The sequence below is a fragment of the Danio aesculapii genome, chromosome 24, assembly GCF_903798145.1.
Source record: "Danio aesculapii chromosome 24, fDanAes4.1, whole genome shotgun sequence".
Classification (NCBI taxonomy): Eukaryota; Metazoa; Chordata; class Actinopteri; order Cypriniformes; family Danionidae; genus Danio; species Danio aesculapii.
Window position 1 is genome coordinate 21,668,381 of NC_079458.1, and position 19,051 is coordinate 21,687,431.

At 33.6% G+C, this 19,051-nt stretch overlaps 1 long non-coding RNA gene across 1 annotated transcript in view; it reads left to right on the top strand.

The window, feature by feature from the left end:
• Positions 1-19,051, top strand: part of LOC130218541 (uncharacterized) — a 60,323-nt gene that overhangs the window by 23,323 nt on the left and 17,949 nt on the right. The window contains exon 2 of the long non-coding RNA XR_008835955.1: positions 11,983-12,045. This is a non-coding gene — a long non-coding RNA (uncharacterized LOC130218541). The remainder of the gene's footprint in view (positions 1-11,982; positions 12,046-19,051) is intronic.

Consider the following 19,051-nt stretch of genomic DNA (forward strand, 5'->3'; position numbering starts at 1 on the left):
GCACAGCTCATGTGTTCAGTTACAATCAATGTTTTTTCTCCTCAAGACTCTGAAAGGGTGAAAGCTTTCCACACGTCATTAGGAGCTGCAGCTGGAGAATTCAGGGAAAAGCGGGAAATACCCTGCAATCCGGCTCACCTTGACTTTATTTGAAAGGGTGATGTAATAGTTGGAGAGAACGTGCCGTGAAGGCTGACTTCATTCCTGCCAAATGTCCACCCTATTGAAGATAGAAATGAATGGCAGACGGTCAGTGTTGAAAGCGTCACTACACTGAACTTCTTTAACTGCATTAATTTAAATATTTGATTTGCTATAGAACTAAGTGATATGTCAAGTTTACCTAGTTGTTAAACACGTAACATAATTTTTATTGCTTGTTATTGTTTGTCACTTAAAGTAAAACCATCTGGTGAAAGAGGTTTATTCCAAGTGCAGCTCTTGAAGTGATCAACAGTGTAAATGGAAAATTTGGAGAAAAAATGAGACTCTGATGGCCTGCATTCTTTGACTTGAATAATCTTCTCTGGTTCATTTAGTTTGTTCAGTTCTGATTGTTCAGGCTCTACAACTGCGAATAAAATCAGACATTGAAAAGATTCTTTATAATTTATACATATATTTAATTGTAATTCTAATGGAAAGGAACTCTTACACTGCAATTTAGGGCTGTATAATTATTTTAAGGTGATTATATAGGTGCATTTTGTCAGTAAAGTCTGTTCTGTAATCAGTAGTAATTCTCCAGCACATGCTTTGTCTTTACTACACAGAGATGTAGTTCACTGACAAGCTACACAAAATAGCTTGTGTTTTATAATTGCAAACGATTTAATCACAGGTATGTGTTGCTGCTACATCTGAAAGGATGTAAAAATACACATTTAATAAAAGTTTTTCACTCCAAACTCACTTCATAATTTCAGTTGAGATAATCCCGCTGTAAGACGATTTCATAGTCATGTGATTATTTGTCAAATGCAATCAATAAAAGCCATTAAAGTTTCTATTTATTTTTTCTTCTTCAAGGGTGTTTGGAGTTTCCACATGAGAGCATTCTTTGGTCTTCGAGTAGATTGCAGCATTTGATTAATCACGATTGAGATTTCATTTTGATTTATTGACCAGCGCACAGCAATTTATTACTGTATTAAAAATCAATATATTATGCAAGTTAAGTTTTATATAAATAAGCAAATGACTTTACTTTATTGTAGAACTTGTGCAAACATTAGCATCACTACGATTAGATATTTTCTTAGGGTGCTTTCACACCCAGACATTTGTTTTGGACACAGTGCATTTGCCCCCTTAGCTTGGTTCATTTTGGTATATGTGAATGCCGCAATCACACACTGATTCATGCCAAAAGAATTAGCCTGAGACCACCTGAATAAGGTGGCTGCAGCTCGATTGAAAGAACTCTAGAGCGGTTTAGTTGCAGTGAGAAAGCAATACAATCCAACGAAATAATGAACCAGGCTTTATCACAGTGTATTATGGATATGCAATAAACATATGTATGGCTAAAAGAAGAAAGAATGAGTAGAGATATCATTTCCATTGGTAAAAGTGTATTTTATGTCAAAAACGAAAGTGAAAGCATTAAGTCTAACTGAACTATTAAATTTTTGTATAATACATTTTTTGATTAACTCGACTTTTGATATGAAATCGATAAACAGTTGGAGTCAGATTTATTAGCCCCCCCCTCTTTTTTTTCTTTTTTAAATATTTTCAATTTTCCAAATGATGTTTAACAGAGCAAGAATTTTCACAGTATGTCTGATAATATTTTTTCTTCTAGAGAAAGTCTTATTTGTTTTATTTCGGCTAGAATAAAAACAGGTTTGAGTTTTTAAAAAAAACATTTTATGGTCAACATTATGAGCCCCTTTAAGCTATATTTTTTCGATAGTCTACAGAACAAACCATCATTATACGCTAACTTGCCTAATTACCCTGACCTGCCTAGTTAACCTAATTAACCTAGTTAAGCCTTTAAATGTCACTTTAAGCTGTATAGAAGTGTCTTGAAAAATATCTAGTAAAATATTATTTACTGTCATCATGGCAAAAAAAAATAAGAGATGAGTTATTAAAACTATTATGTTTAGAAATGTGTTAAAAAAAATCTCTCCGTTAAAAAGATATTGGGTAAAAAAAATAAACAGGGGGGATAATAATTCAGGGGGGCTAATAATTCTGACTTCAACTGTATATAAATATAATTTTACAAGTCTTGGCAATTGAAATGAGGCGGTGTATGAGAAATTCTCACCTCTGATTTATATTTGGTGTGGGTGTCACGATTCAAAATTAAAGTGCACCTTTTCGCTCATGTCTCAGATCTCATTGTTATTGTCTAATCACACCAAGAGCAAAATGCAACATTGTGCCAATTTTAATCCGTGTTTTGGAACAAAACAATTCTAAAGGTCTAAAAGCGTGTGTGAAAGCACCCTTAAATGCTGTTTTCTCATTTTCTTTGTGTGTTAATTGTGTCATTTAGAGGAAAGTGTGCCGCACATTTGCATATTCATCTAAATGTCGTTTTTGATGGCATCTGGATGTTTGTTGGATAATTAATTATCATTGGCATTTTGGCACACACCAGTTGTAATTCTTTATAAAAATGATTTAGTCAAAAGTTCAATTCCTTTACACATATACTCATGTTATTCTGTCAAATCAGCCAGCCAGTGTCCAACATGCTGTGGCATTTTCTTTTTTTTCTAAAACCTGAGTTGGCTGTTGAGTTGAGCCAGGCCGCACAAGCTTCATCAGGCGGCGGTTTGACAGAGCGTCGGTGTGATCTGGAGAGTGGGCATGAATGGCAGGTTGTGCAGTGGGTGCGCGGGCTGCTCTCGTGCTGTGTGGACTGACCGAGCAGATGGGCTGGAGAGCCGACGGTTGGTGCCAGACGCAGCGAGGGCAGTGGGTTTAGCGAGATGCTCTTCGCCATGTTTGAGGGCCACCTGCTTTTTGGCAGCGCGTCAGTCCCTCGGTGCTTAAATGTGTTTATGGCAGCCGCAAGGTCAACGCGTTTGCGTGTGTTCATTTTCAAATGAATTTTGAGGTGCCAAGTTGGAGATGTGACAGTATGCGTCTGTTAAATATGCAATGTTGAGGAGAAGACACTGTGCATGCTTTCAGATGTTGAAACGGAGAGTGATAACTTAATTACTTTAAGTTGAGTTAGAATGATTGATTGCATTGACTGATAGAGGTTACCAATCACAGGATAGTGACAGCATTTTGGCTGTTTTTAAGGAATCACTAGCTATGTTTCCATCCAAAGATGCGAATTAAAATGATGCGCATAACTGGAATATCACATATAAGACATGTGAATAAATCAGCAAACAAAATCATCACTTCCTGTTTAACTGGCGCCAAATATCAAAAGTAAAAACAGAATTTGCTGCCGCAGGTGAAGCTGCCGAATTTTTTCTTTATTTAATAAATGACTTGGGCCTCAGAAGACAGTATACCAACACACAATGAATGCACGGTGGCGTTTGAAGGCGTCAGACACGGAGCACAGATGATCTCTATTATTCTGGAGGTAATAATAATATAATAACACTAATACTGGCGTTTTAGAATGACCAAAACAACATTTCAGATGTTTGACAATGTTCTCAGCCTGCTGGTTTATCCATTCACACAGATTTTTATCATCACATGGTCTCTTATAATGAAATCACATGACTTTTTTTAATGCGCATAGTGAAATTTGTTCATTAAAAGTGTTTCCATTATAGTTTATGCACATTTTTTCTTATCGAATTAAAAGTTTATACTACTCAGTTGTTTTCAAAATTGATGCGCATCTTGACGTTTCCATCAACCGTTTTTTATACGTAGCAAATGTAGTCAGTGATTTAACGATCCACACACCGTACAGTCACTCGCTTTATTTCTGAATGAATCAGCTGTTTTGAGCAAATCATTCAGTGAATCACTCATTAAGACAGAGACTTCCCACCTCCCTATGATGGTTGTAATGTTGTTTATTTGTCTTTGACCAGATATATGAATAAACTTAAATTACATAAAAGCTCATGATATAAACATAAAGGCAATGTTTACATTTATTTGCTAAATAGAAGCATTTTATAGTATTCATAATGCGACTTGCCAGCAAAATCATTTTATTGCCATTTTTAAAAAATATATTACAATTATTATTGATGTATGCATAATGTGTTTAATGTGTAAATGTGTAAATAAAAACAATAAAATATGAACATATTAATAGCTGAATGTACAGATATTGTTTATGAGCAGCAAACAGTTCAAAGGATTAGTTCACTACCCTAAAAAAACAATTGAAAGTTTATTCATTCATTTATTTTCTCTTGGCTCAGTTTCTATTTCAGAAGTCGCCACATCGGAATGAACAACCAACTGGGAAACAGCCACACACTCATTCACACATGCACTCATACACTGCGGCCAATTTAGTTTATTCAATTCACCTATAGCGCATGTGTTTGGACTGTGGGGGAAACCGGAGCACCCGGAGGAAACCCACGCCAACATGAGGAGAACATGCAAACTCCTCACAGAAATGCCAACTGACCCAGCCTAGACTCAAACCAGTTATCTTCTTGCTGTGAAGCGACAGTGCTAACCATTGAGCCACTGTGCCGCCCCATAATTGAAAGTTCAATTGAAAAAAGTCATTTAATTTATCTATTGACTGATAAAAAATTGTAAATGTGTAAAAACTACATACAAATGTAAAACTGTAGAAATTGTGATTGTGTTATGATGTTGATGTTCATTCATTGTAGTAAAAACATTACTTTTAAACTAACTTGTTCACTGTATTTGTTTATTCACTTTCTGATACAGTAAACAATAATAAAAAATGTAAATACAGGAGATACGCCAAAATAGCGATCAAATGTGCTATGAGATGTTGATGATGGTGTGTGTGTTTTTTGTGCTGTACGCTGTGTGCTGCTCTTCCCTGCGACTCTGCGCTGAGCAAACGCCTTGGCTTGAGCTCTGGAAACTTAGAGCAAACCCTTTTGTGTTTCTGTCAGGAGCCCAGGACATTTTTCTGCGCTGACTGTTTCTGCAGAAACTCGGGGACCGCGCAAGCCCAAGAAACAAAGAGGGAAAATAAAGAGCATTGAATGAGACTTAGAGACGCTTTAAGATATGCCAGAAAGAGGAGGTGTGCCTGAGTTTAGATTCCCACTGAGCCAAACTCCAGTAGTAACTGGTTACTGTGTGTTTCATTGTAAAGGAATGTCTGTGAAGAGATTAACTTGCCTTTTTGTGCGCTATTAAAAGAGTCTTTTATCTGAGATTTGCTGTAAGTGTAAATGTATATGGCACAGAGTGCACCCTGGATTCATTGCTTTTTAGTGTTAGCAATTTGAACTATTTGCAGCGTTTTTGCTGGTTTTGGATGTAACACTTGTGTTTTTGTCGATTACATATAGTCAGATATTAACAAAATCTAATTTCGGCTGCTTGTATCCGAGATCTTGTCCTTTCGGTCATGACCCAAAGCTCATGACCATAGGTGAGAGTAGGAATGTAGATTGACTGGTAAATCGAGAGCTTTCAGCAAATTTTCTAAATAAGTTTCCTTCGCAGGGTGGCAGGGCGCACCCTTATGGATAGGGTGAGGAACTCTGTCACCTGGAAGGAGCTCAGAGTAAAGCCGCTGCTCTTCCACATCGAGAGAAGTTAGCTGAGGTGGCTCATGCATCTGGTTCGGAGGCCTCCTGGACGCCTACCTAGGGAGGTGTTCCAGGCATGTCCCACCGTGAGTAGGCCTCGGGGAAGACCCAGGAAACGCTGGAGGGACTATGTTTCTTGGCTGGCCTGGGAATGCCTCGAGGAGCTGGAGGAAGTGTCTGGGGAGAGGGAAGTCTGGGGTTCTCTCCTAAGACTGCTGCCCCTGCGACCCGGCCACGGAAAAGCAGTAGAAAATGAATGAATGAATGAACAGAATCTTTAAAAAATGTATTTATTTAAAAGAATGATGGTGGTATTTTATTTATTATAACTTTAATCTTAATTTAATTTAGGTTTATTTGACAGGGACAAATTATGCATATTACTAATATAAATAAGACTTGTTTTGCATCTGATAGTAAAACTGTTGGTATAACCATTAATCAAAAAGTTTTAAATATATGCTACAAAATGCATACAATTTAAACCATTCCTAAAAAAATTAACAACCTGGTAAAAAATGATATTATACCTCACCAAAAAACATACATTACCTAACTGTCAGACAAAATGACAAGTATATATCACTAATCCATGAAATAATTATGCATCAAAGACAAATATAAGCATAAAGAGAAGTAACTTTAGCAATAATTATTCAATCTGTACATGACCAAACAACCTCATCGCTGTATAATACATAGAATTCTCATATAGTTAAACAGGCAAGACAAAAAGGCAATGGAAATTACATTAGTGAAATTAATGTTGACAATACTGACTTTCTTTTGACCACGTCTTTATTTTTTTAAAAGTATGAAGAACATTTTAGGCATTCCAATCAGTCAACTGTTTTGAGTCACGAAACATATAATTTTTAAATGTGTATGAAAATAGTTTATATTTTAGCTGCTGTCTGGGCTTTCACTGCCTTTATACATCTCCCTTTCTTCATGTGTTCAATACTTTTTCCCTGTGTCATTTAATTTTATTATGCATAACTTAATTTGTAAACTAATTAGTTTTGTTTTCTTTTCATATATAGATTTTTATGTTTGTTTTCAACATCTGGTGAAAGTTTAAGGTTAACAGCACCTTTAGAAATATGTTTTCTGAGAAAAATGGTGCAGTATTCAATACTTATTTCCCCCACTGTATATATTAACCACAAGGGAAGGACTATTACAGCTTTTATTTTTTAAAGTTCATATTCAAAAATATGCTCATTCATTCATATGCGATCAATTTTCTTACTTTGTTTAAAAGAGCAGTTAGAGCAAATGTTTAAGGATGTAGAAATATAAACTAAATACTAATAAAATATAAACCAGTTTTCAAAAATTTAACAGTTACATAAAATGCAAAATCTAAACATTCAAGCTTGCAAGTGTCTTGTCCATTTGGTTATTTATGTTTCTGCCTGCATCCTTGTGGTGGTGGGTAAAATTACGATCATCCAAATTCTGAAAAAAAGTATAACAGTAAACAATGTATTTTGTGACACTATACAAAATAAACAATAGAGCCTAAGATGAAGTGAGACTTTTTATTTCATCAATAACGTATAGTCATATTGCCAAATTTACTGGCGCTCCACTTATTCTTAGGGCTGCTCGATTATGGGAAAAATCAAAATCACGATTATTCAAAACGATTATCAGTTGAAGTCAAAATTATTTGCCCTCCTGTGAATTTTGTTTTATATATAAATTTTTCCCAAATGATGTTTAACAGAGGAATTTTTCACAGTATTTCCTATAATATTTTTTCTTCTGGAGAAAGTCTTATTTGTTTTACTTCGGCTAGAATAAAAGCAGGTTTAAATATTTTGAAACCTATTTTAATAGCTCAATATTATTAGCCCCTTTAGGCAATATATATATATATATATATATATATATATATATATATATATATATATATATATATATATATATATATATATATATATATATTTTTTTTTTTTTTTTTTCTGCAGAAGAAACTAGTGTTATACAATGACTTGCCTAATTACACTAATTAAGCCTTTGAATGTCACTTTAAGCTGAATACTAGTATCTTGAAAAATACCTAGTAAAATATTATGTACTGTCATCATAGCAAAGATAAAAGAAATCAGTTATTAGAAATGAGTTATTAAATCTGTTTTGTTTAAACTGTGCTTTAAGCATCTTCACTGTAAGAAAAAAAATGTAGCTACAAAAGTCCTTCAGTCAAGAGCAGTGAGGGATTTTCTCCGTTTGATTACTAATAAAAACAGGCGGCAGCAGGAATATTGTGCGCTGTCATTTTAAGAATACTGCGACTCTGATATGATTTCTCTTTCACGTGTCTTTTGACTCTCAACTTGTTTGTAAATTACACAAATGAGGGTTAATATGAATAATCACTAAACACCGCGCTCTGACACAAATGTGCATGTATTTGACCATTAAAGTGCTCACATTAAGATGCCGTTAGATGTGTGTGCTCTGCTCATCTCCGAGCCTGTCCGAGGCTAAGTGCGGCACGCACACACACAACAGCATGTGCTCTTTCTTTCATTTTAACAATATGAATGCTTCGAACATATATCAATGTATGATGGGCATCCCGTGCTGCAAAAGTTACATTACAGTACATGCTTTTAGTCATTTTCACGTGGAACTGAGCTTTGCAGAGCAACAAATGTCTACAACTATAAAGGGCCGGTGTATGATGGAATAATCGTTTATCTCGATGAATGGTTTTTCATAATCGTTAGAAGCCAAAATGGAAATCGAAACTGGATTTTCGATTAATTGCACAGCTCTACTTATTCTAAACACATTTCAAGAGTGCTTGGCATTATTAGCAGGTTTGGCATGCTGTCCCGGGAGAGAACCCTGAGCTCAGAGATACTTGAGCCCAAGGCTCCCACCCGGTCAAGAAGCATATAAGGGCATTCGAGATCAGGTACAGTTGAAGTCAGAATTATTAGCCCCCCTGAATTAATAGCCCCCTGTTTATTTTTTCCCGCAATTTCTGTTTAACGGAGAGATTTCTTTCAACACATTTTTAAACATAATAGTTTTAATAACTCATTTCTAATGACTTGTTTATTTTATCTTTATGATGACAGTAAATAATATTTGACTAGATATTTTTCAAGACACTTCTATACAGCTTAAAGTGACATTTATAGGCTTAACTATGTTAATTAGGTTAACTTGGCAGGTTATTGTAATTAGGCAAGTTTTTGTATAACGATGGTTTGTTCTGTAGCTTGTAAAAAAATAGCTTAAAGGGGCTCATAATTTTGACCTTAACATGGCTTTTAAAAAATTAATAACTGCTTTTATTCTAGCCGAAATAAAACAAATAAGACTTTCTCCAGGATAAAAAATATTATCAGACATATTGTGAAAATTTCTTTGCTCTGTTAAACATCATTTGGAAAATATTTTTAAAAAATAATAATTTAAAGGGGGGCTAATAATTCTTATTTCAACTGTAGGTCTCGAGAGCTCCCTTTCGAAAAGGGAGGAAAAGGAGGAGATGGGGTGGAAGGCGGGATTCTTACAAAACAAAGAGCATTAGGGAAAAACAATCCATTTATTGTAAGCTTCAATCACTCTGATTGGATTATTACTGATTACAGATGAGCAGCCAGTCATGCTCAGTCATATCACATGCTCCTTTCGAAATTAGTTTGTAAAACTTTATTTAAATTTCTTTGTTTTGATGAACGGAAAGGAAGAAATTTAGATTTAAAAAATTGAAAAGAAATTGTTTTGTATTTTTTCCTACTGAGGAACTCAATGGCTACCAAACATTTTTCACAAAATCTTCTTTTGTGTTCAGTATAAACAAACAAATTAATAAATAGTTGGAACCACATGATTTTTGTAGTTGATTATCTCTTTGATAAAACTAAACTAAGATTTCATGAAAACATCACGGAAGAACTATTTACTTTATTTACATCTTTGCTGTATCTTTGCTTATCTTAACTGGTTTGAAAATGCATCATTGCATTTTTTATTTTTGCCTAATTGCAAGTGGCTCAATAATGCCAGTAAAGTGTGATGCTTGCTTTGGTGACGTGACTCAAATTAAATCCTATCATTTAAAAACAACCTGATGTTTTTGAACAATATATTATAATGACACTCCAGACAAAAGCATCTCATCTAAGTCCTTTTGAAATCACGTCCCGTCAGCGGCAGAAAGTGCTGTTTACTCAAGGCTCGAGGTTTCCAGCAAGGTAATTTGACATAATCACTACAAGAGCCATCAAGAGAGAAACAGTCTCTCTGCAGAATTGCAGCTATATTTGGCTCCATTTTCTTTTTTACCGGGCAACACAGATTGCTCTAATTTTCAGTGCGATTTCTTTGTAACCTTTTCACCTGCACTTTTATACTTTGACCATCTTGAGTTCAAGGCTCTTTTTGCACTTTGCTGGAGACAGTAATTGCTCTTTTTTTTTTCTTGTCAATATTGTTGCATGATGCTGGCAATTATAAATAAAGAAAAAAATGGAAGTCATTGTGTTGCTTTCATGTGTCAGAATATGAGAAACGGTCCTGGCGGCTGGTGACCGATTCACTGGCTGGTGTTAAAAGCTTTGTGGCTCATCTTTGAAGATGTGCACTGTTGCCACCTTTAGCGTTCCTTTCACTTTCATCCTGCTCAGTGTGGCTTAACAATGTCTCAAGGGTGAAGGGCCACTGTGTGTGTTCAAAGACAACGGTACGAGTGTCTCTCATCTGAAGAATGATGTGAAATGACAGAGACTGGGAGACGATGACTGTGTTTGCTGTCTGTTGTCAGACACACTGATTTATTAGCAGTTAGTCATTATGATATACTGTGGCAATTGGGATTGATGTAGTGGTGTATGATTAAGTATGATGTTTTAGACGTATGATGTATGAAGCTATACTATTGCATTTAAACAATTTCATTTAGGAATTGCTAGTCTTTTTATAAAGAAGCATATTAATCAAACAAGAAAACAAACAAACTAACAAATAAATGAGGCAGATGAAAAGGACAGATATAATTGTGTCAGTGATACTGTACTGTAGGTCCATTTAAAAAAAATCAAGTTTGATCAAGCAGCAAAATTCATTTTTGAGTGTACAAGTATGTATATGTGTGTGTATATATATATGTATGTATGTATATATATATATATATATATATATATATATATATATATATATATATATATATATATATATATATATTTAATTATCTCAAAATATATATATATTACCTCTTTATTAAGTATACTAATTAAATAAATAAAAGTATACTAAATTTAAATAAATGCTGATAAAATATCCTTTTTTAAAGTTAATTTCATGATGAGCAATATTGTTATCGCAACACTCAACAACAATATTGCTTATTTTCCTAGTATCATGCAGTTCTAGTAATGATATATAATTTAATAATAATCTTATATAATAATGTTAGTGAATGTAATAATATAAATAAGAGATAATACATACTGTGAACTATTACAAAAACAATTACATTTCAAGAAATAAGTCATAATAGAATACTAAGCGTCTTTCGTATGTTTCTTAATAGTAATGTATTTAATATCAGAGCATTTGTATCCTAGCAGAGGATGTATATTCAGACCATATGAACTGTATCAATATATTATTTTTATTTAACCTATAGCATAAAACAAGGATCTTTAAAATTATTGTCCCATTTAATAGCAGTTTTCTGTATATTTTGATCAAATATATTAATTAGAATAGTTAAATGTAACAACAGTTATAGAAGTCTTCTTATTACAAATGTTCCATATATTTACTATAGTAAGTACAATTAAGCAAGCACAATTACATGAAACTAACAATAACCTATATTCTAACCCTAACCATATTGTTAGTGCATATAATGAATTAATATGACTAAGTAGTCAAATGAATGGTTACACGAGCAATGACATCATACCATAAAAACATATTTTCATCATTACACGTCCATAACAGCTGAATAACAATAGAATGTGTGTATTCAGGCTGTTATATGTACAGTATGAAGTGTATTATCATGTCAAACAAGTGCGATTGTCACAGCTGATCCAGTCAGTTTCAGTAAATTTTGCAACTGGGTGGAGACGCACTGAAACAACAATATTGCACAAGCTGCCTGTGATGTTTAAACACTAGCAGATACATTGAAGGGGGTTTTGGGTCTTTGTATTATTGCTCTTCTGCTCTTGTTTGTTAGCATTTCAAGTCAATTATGTCTGTAATTGACTAATTGGCAGTGTTTATGTTGTGTGTGCAGTGGAGATCGTCCCTGATGAAAGGAGCCACTAGGGTCACTTCCTGATGATGACAGTAAACATGGGTAAGTTGTGCTCTCCTGCTCTTCTTCCTCTCACAGCACACACTCGCACACACACACTTCCTGTAAACAGTTCCTCACAGCATAGCCAAAACGCACACACACACACACTTACAAACATGCTTGAAACATACACTACCAAAATTTGAATGTTTAGGATGAGTAAGATTTATTTTGATGTTTTTTAAAGAAGCCTATCCTGCTCACTTCAGTTAATTGATTCATTATTTATTTCTTTTTCAATAAAAATGTAAAACTGAAATTGTATTAAAATTTAAAATAACTTTTCTTCTTATTGAATGTGCTTTAAAATTTGATATATTTCTCTAATTGAATGCCAAATTGGCGTCTAGGCATGCTTCTAATGATCGGCTGCAGATCCGTATCGGCTGATAATCACATTTCATGACTCAATCGGTACTCGCCAATCTGGCCAATCTCATGAATCGATCACAAGTGTTTATGAGTTCAGAGGAAGAGGTAATGAGAGAACAGATTGAGAGAGGCACAGTGATGTTCTAAGCATTACGTTGGTTAGGTTAACTACTTATGCATCAGTTATGCGCTCCAAACGTTTTCTTCATTGAGACATTTTGAATTCTTCTTCTATCATTTGCAATGTTTCTAAGTTGCAATGCTAATCATTACCTGCCAATTTTTAAAATCTGTTTATCTATGAGTTTCTGTATAGCTCATTCTGACCACGACATATTCACACTTAATGGTTATAGTAGACACTCTTAAGGGATTATATGTTGTGTCCTTTTATTTATTCTCTTAGGTAAGGAGAAAATTCCACTTAAGTATCATACATACAGTATTTTCATTATAAAGCGTGAAGCATCAGAATTGGTACTCGATATCTGCCGATCACCATGACAAGGAATCAATACTCTGTATTGGCTGCAAAAATCCTGATTGGAGCATCCCTATTTACATTATTACTGTAGTCTTCAAGGTCACATTATCCTTCAGAAATCATTTTTAATATGATGATTTGAGTTTAAGAAACATTTGTTATTAATTAATTTCAATCTGGAAAACTGTTCATTTATATATATTTTTGGAAACTCTGATGCAGTAGCGTTCAAAACTACCAATAAAATGTATTTACTTTTATTAATTTAGAGCAATGGTTCCCAACTTTTTTATTACCGTGGACCGGTCAACGATTGATAAATTTTACTGAAGCCCTGGAGGGGTGTTGATGTTAGGTGGGTTCTGCGTAGATTACTAGACAACCATCAACCGTTTTTTAAGAGGATGGCGAGCTGACATAACATTGCTTATTTATGGAGAAAATTAAAAAGCATTGCAGTGTATGGCTGTTCTGTGTTTGTCTGAAGTCAGTAGACTACTGAAATGTGTATATTCCATAAAAATATGAAGCTTCTCTGTCAGTTCTTGTCACGTGACTCTCGGTGATCTTATAGCAGTCTTGCATGCCGCCCTCCAAAAATGTGCGAGCCTCAATTGGAAATGACGTACTTGCGCGCAGAAAATACATGACATGTGAATGGCCCCTAAAGCCGCCATCATTTGCAATCTCCAGCAGTTGAACTTTTTCTTTCACAGACATGCTGGATTCACCTGATTTGTTGGCAAATGGCTTGCGGGTACATGCCTTGGTCGTTTGTGGGTCCTTCTCTGGGCCTTTTCCCCTTCGCAAAGAAACTTTCCAAACATGTCTATTTTTGCTCTCATGTGGGCTTCATTTTGGTGCTCAAGTGACCAAGATAGATATAACCATAGGTCATTTTTTTAACATAAAAGATCATTCAGACTTGGATCATAAATAAAACTGAAATTATTCATGAGTTCTTATGTGGCCTGGTGCCAATTTGATCTATGGACCGGTGATGGTCTGCAGCCCAGGGTTTAGAGGACATATTTAAATGTTTAAAAGTGAGTTAAAGACATATATTTATATATATATATATATATATATATATATATATATATATATATATAATAATTTAAGCAAATATGTGAACCTTCTTTTCATTAGAGAATCCTAAAAAAGTAATTTAGTTTTCACAAAATTATGAAGCAGGAAAATTGGATGATAAGTTGTCATTGTTAATAATTGATTCCCAATATTACCTGATCTTAATTGAACAGCAAATCAGCATGTTGGAATTGATTTTTGAATGATCATGTGATACTGAAGACAGGCATAAAGATGCAGAACATTTATCAATAAATTAAAATGTAAAATTTAAAAACGACATTTAATTAAGAAGCATTTATTTTTAATTGTAATCTTTATTTATTTTTAAAATAACAGTTCTTACCATTTTGATCAAATAAATAAAACATCTTTGAACAGAATAGGCCTTTTAGGCTAACACATAAAGCAATCTTACTGATCCCAAACTGTAGACAGGTGGTGTATTCTTAACTTGGCCTGTTCTGGGATCAGTGTATTTGAAACTTCACAGTTCTCAAGAATCAAAAGTATTTTTCCACATAAATTGCTTGTTTTTTTTATGTAAAAAATTCAAAACCAGGGGAAAGACTGGCAACATCTTGTTCCAACAGATAATTTAATGATAAAGGAAGCTAAGCTGGGTAATTCACTGTACGTCAAGGCAAGACACTGCAGGTGAAAAGGGTAAAAATGAATTACAGTTATCACCAAAATTCCCCAGTTGACTTATTACATCAAGAACTGCAAACATTTTTGCATTGCTAGTTTTCTAATATGTTGTAATATGCAAATGAGACATTTTTTAAACATGCACTAATTTGCATACATTTAGCACAAAATAAAATCATTGGATGAATTCAGGTTTAACATTGTTATTATTATTATTATTATTGACACATTAGGGTCAAAGATTTTACCGGGTGAATTTGCTGCTGCTGCAAAAAAAGCATAAAAATATTTTAGCCTGCATATGATTTGATATGAATATTTTGTTTGATACATTGTGGCACTTAATGGGTGCGTTAAACTGCTTTGCATAGTTAAGGTTGCCCTTGGCTGGTTCATATTGACCTGGCAGTCCTGAAAGTTGCATCATCAGGTGATTGTGCGCCTTAGTTCCGCATAATTGACTTATGACGGCATGCTGAAATGTTTTTATGCACACCTCATTATTACAAGGAGAAGTGCAACTAAATCCTGGGGAAATGTTGCATTTATTATTGTTCTCGTATCTACTTAAGATTGTATATTATTGAGGTTTACACTTTGAAGTTTATCAGTGAATGTCGACTTGTATTCAATGGCACTTTTGAAATAATGTAGTTTCAGGTTTCAGAGTATAATGACTGAAAAGTAATAGTCAAATCAATCACATGTAATCTGATGCAACTTGAATACACCTTTGTGCTGTAGGTTCAAAAACAGGCTGGAAACATTTCTCTGAGATTTTAGTCAATATTGAAATAAGAGCATCATGCAGTTTCTGCAGATTTATCTGCTTTGCTCATTTTATTATTATTATTATTATTATTATTATTATTATTATTATTATTATTATTATTATTATTATTATTATTATTATTATTATTATTACCTTTATTTTACCAGGAAAAGCACATTAAATAGAGATAAATTTGTTTTAAATTTCTTTTACAACAATGTCCTGACCAAGATCAGGCAGTATACAGTTTAAATGGGACTAACTAACAAACAAACAAACAAACAAACAAAAACAAATGGGTAACATCATTCGTCCATCAAAACACACATACAATGACAGTTTAAAACTTTTCAGAACATCTACAGGCCTATGTTTCAAACTTCAAATCATTTAAAATCTTTTTAAAAGCATGTACCAACTCTTCAAACTGCAACTGTGTTTGGAGGTTATTCTGCATATTTAAAAGCCTTTTATCCCATTTCAGTACGCACCGCTGGTACAGACAATAAATAAACTTCCTGAGACGAAGGCTATAGCTAGAAACAGGTTTTTTACAAATGTAAGTTTGGAGATATGAGGGGAGTAAACCCAGAATTGATTTATAAACAAAGATATGCCAATGCTTGAGCCTACTAGTGGACAAACAGACCATCCTACCCGAGTGTACATCACATAATGATGAGTGAACTTCCATTTATGATGCAAGTCTCTTGTTTCAGCACATCTAAAAGAGGACTTTTGAGTTCAGTAAAGTCATCATTATGTTCAAGAAACCAACTCAACTCTCAACTCAACATTATTTATAGAGTGCCTTCAACACCATGACTGGACCCAAAGTGCTTTACAAAAAAATAATAATAATAATAATGAGTAATAGGAAATACAATGATAGGTTATGCTACAAAAATACAATACAAGGGAAGTGCAAACAATGATTAAAAAATACTAACAAATACCACAAAACAACTATATATTTTCAAAAGCTTGGGAAAAGACATGTGTTTTAAGTGTTCTCTGAAACACTTCCAAAGTTAAAGAAGATCGAATCATCAGAGGAAGGGCATTCCAGAGTTTCCACAGATAAAGAACAATCGCCTCTACATTTTTAGATGAGATTGTAGAATTTTCAGTAATTTATCATTAGAGTGCAAAGATCTGCTTAATGTTTGAACATTTAATTATCATTGATCTTAATATTGATATGTTTGAACATTTCATCATCAAGTCCAGTGATGGATCATGCATAATGCAGGAGTAAACCAGTTTTGCCATGATTACAGATTTGTGACAGTGTGCTAGATGGTATACAGTAAAGGAAAAGATCAGGATACTTAATAAATTGTCAAGTCAGTGTAAATTTCATTCAAATTGTCAGTAACTGTGTTTCCATCCAAATTTCAAATTACAAATGTCTAAATACTGTGTTAATGATGAGCAAATAAAGCACTGTTTTCATCCCATGTGTTCTAGAACAAAAGTCATCACTTCATAATAAACTACAAATTACTAAGAATAAAAATGGAATTTCGCTGAAACTGGTAAAACCACTCTGGCTCTTTTTTTCATGACTTGCGTCTCTAAGCAGCGATGACACACTATAATAAACAATGTCATTTTGTCTTCTATGCGGATGTCTGATGTTTGCGAATGCCGTCTTATGACAGTGCAGGGAGTTCATTAAACCAAATCATTTTTGATGAGCCATGGCCTGGCTCAGATTTTCTGAAAAAAAAATATTAATTGGATTTACTAACATGTTTTTAAGGTTAGTGGTTGAAAACAATGCACAGTTGAAATCAGAATTATTAGCCCCCTTTGGATTTTTTTCCTTTTTAAAATATTTCCCAAATCATGTTTAACAGAGTAAGTTAAAATTAATTAAATTAATTAAGAAATTTAATTAAGAAATTAAATTAATTAAAATTATTTGCCCCTTTAGGCCCCGATAGTCTACAGAACAAACCATTGTTATACGCTAACTTGCCTAATTACCCTAACCTTAACCTGATTAACTTATTTAAGGCTTTAAATGTCACTTTAAGCTGTATAGAAGTGTCATGAAAAACATCTAGTAAAATATTATGTACTGTTATCATAAAGATAAAATAAATCAGTTACTAGAAATGAGTTATTAAACTATTTTGTTTAGAAATGTGTTGAAAAATAGAAATAAAACAGAAATTGGGGGAAAAATAAACAGGGGGCTAATAATTCAGGGGAGCTAATAATTCTGACTTCAACTGTATGCACTGAAAAAAATGATTCCTTGGATTTACTCAATTTTTTTACATTAAGTGGTTGTAAACAATTTATTTGGGCTGATTTTAAACAAACAAATTAAGTTGAACATTGCTCAATTTAATTTGTTTGTTTAAATTCAACACAAATAAATTGTTTGCAACAGTTTTGCATGCAACACTTTTTTCAGTGTGTGGGCTATTAATATAAACAAACAACTTAATTTGAACATCACTGAATTTAAATTCAGCCTATATAAATTGTTTGCAACCAGTTACCTTAAAAACAATTGTAAATCCAACACTGTAAAAATGCTGGGTTATACACAATTTCTACCTGTTGTCTCAACACAAATCAATTAAGTTAACTGTTGTTTTTACAAATTTAAGTTTCTACATAAGTCCTCATGGATTGTGTTGATTTAGCTCATTATAAATAAGTAGTTTGAAAGTTTTTTTCAGTGTATTTTAAAGAGATTGCGTGCATTGAAATCAGTGCTTCCCACATATAGACTACTTGGGCGGGCTGCGCTGGTACACTGAAAAAAATAATGTCATGCAGAAGTGTTGCAAACAATTTATATATGTTGAATTTAAACAAACAAATTAAATTTAGTAATGCTCAACTTAATTTGTTTGTTTAAATTCAGCCCAAATAAATTGTTTACAACCATTTAACGTCCAAAAAAAAGTAAATCCAAGGAATCATCTTTGAATCATTTTTTTCAGTGTATATAAACAATCACCTGTTTTTTTATTATTATTTTAAACTAATATTATCATTCTTTTCCCCTTTTGATTAACCAGTGGAAAATCTTCTCTCACCCCATTTTGTACTGCAGTTGGTGCGCGTGAGAATTGTCAACAACACTTCCTCAGACAGTCTCACGTGCTCTGCAGAGACCCACAGAGATGTGCTTTTTTGAGGCTTAAAAATTCCAGATGCTGGTGTTTCTAAATCTCTTAAAATGCTCTCTAAAATTATTGCATTTTTGCAATATACTTTTATTAAAGACTATTATTTGGTTTCACAGCTGACATTGCTCACAGCCGCGAGACTGAGAAAAAAGTAAATAATAGATTCTTTGATTTAAAGGATAAAAAAAAAAATACTGTATACTCGGAGAGGATAAAATGACATCTAAACTAGCTGCAAAATATATGTACATTATTAGAAATGGTTAGAAAATGGTCCAATGTAAAGATATTGGGCTCTATTTTGACGATCCATGCGCAAAGTGCAAACGCATTTAGGGCATGTCAGAATCCACTTTTGCTATTTTAAGGACGGAAAAATCCGCTTTGCGCCGTGGCGCATGGTCTTACAGGGTTGAGCTTATTCTCTTAATGAGTTATAGGTGTGTTCTGAGAATAAACCAATCAGAGTCTCATCTCCCATTC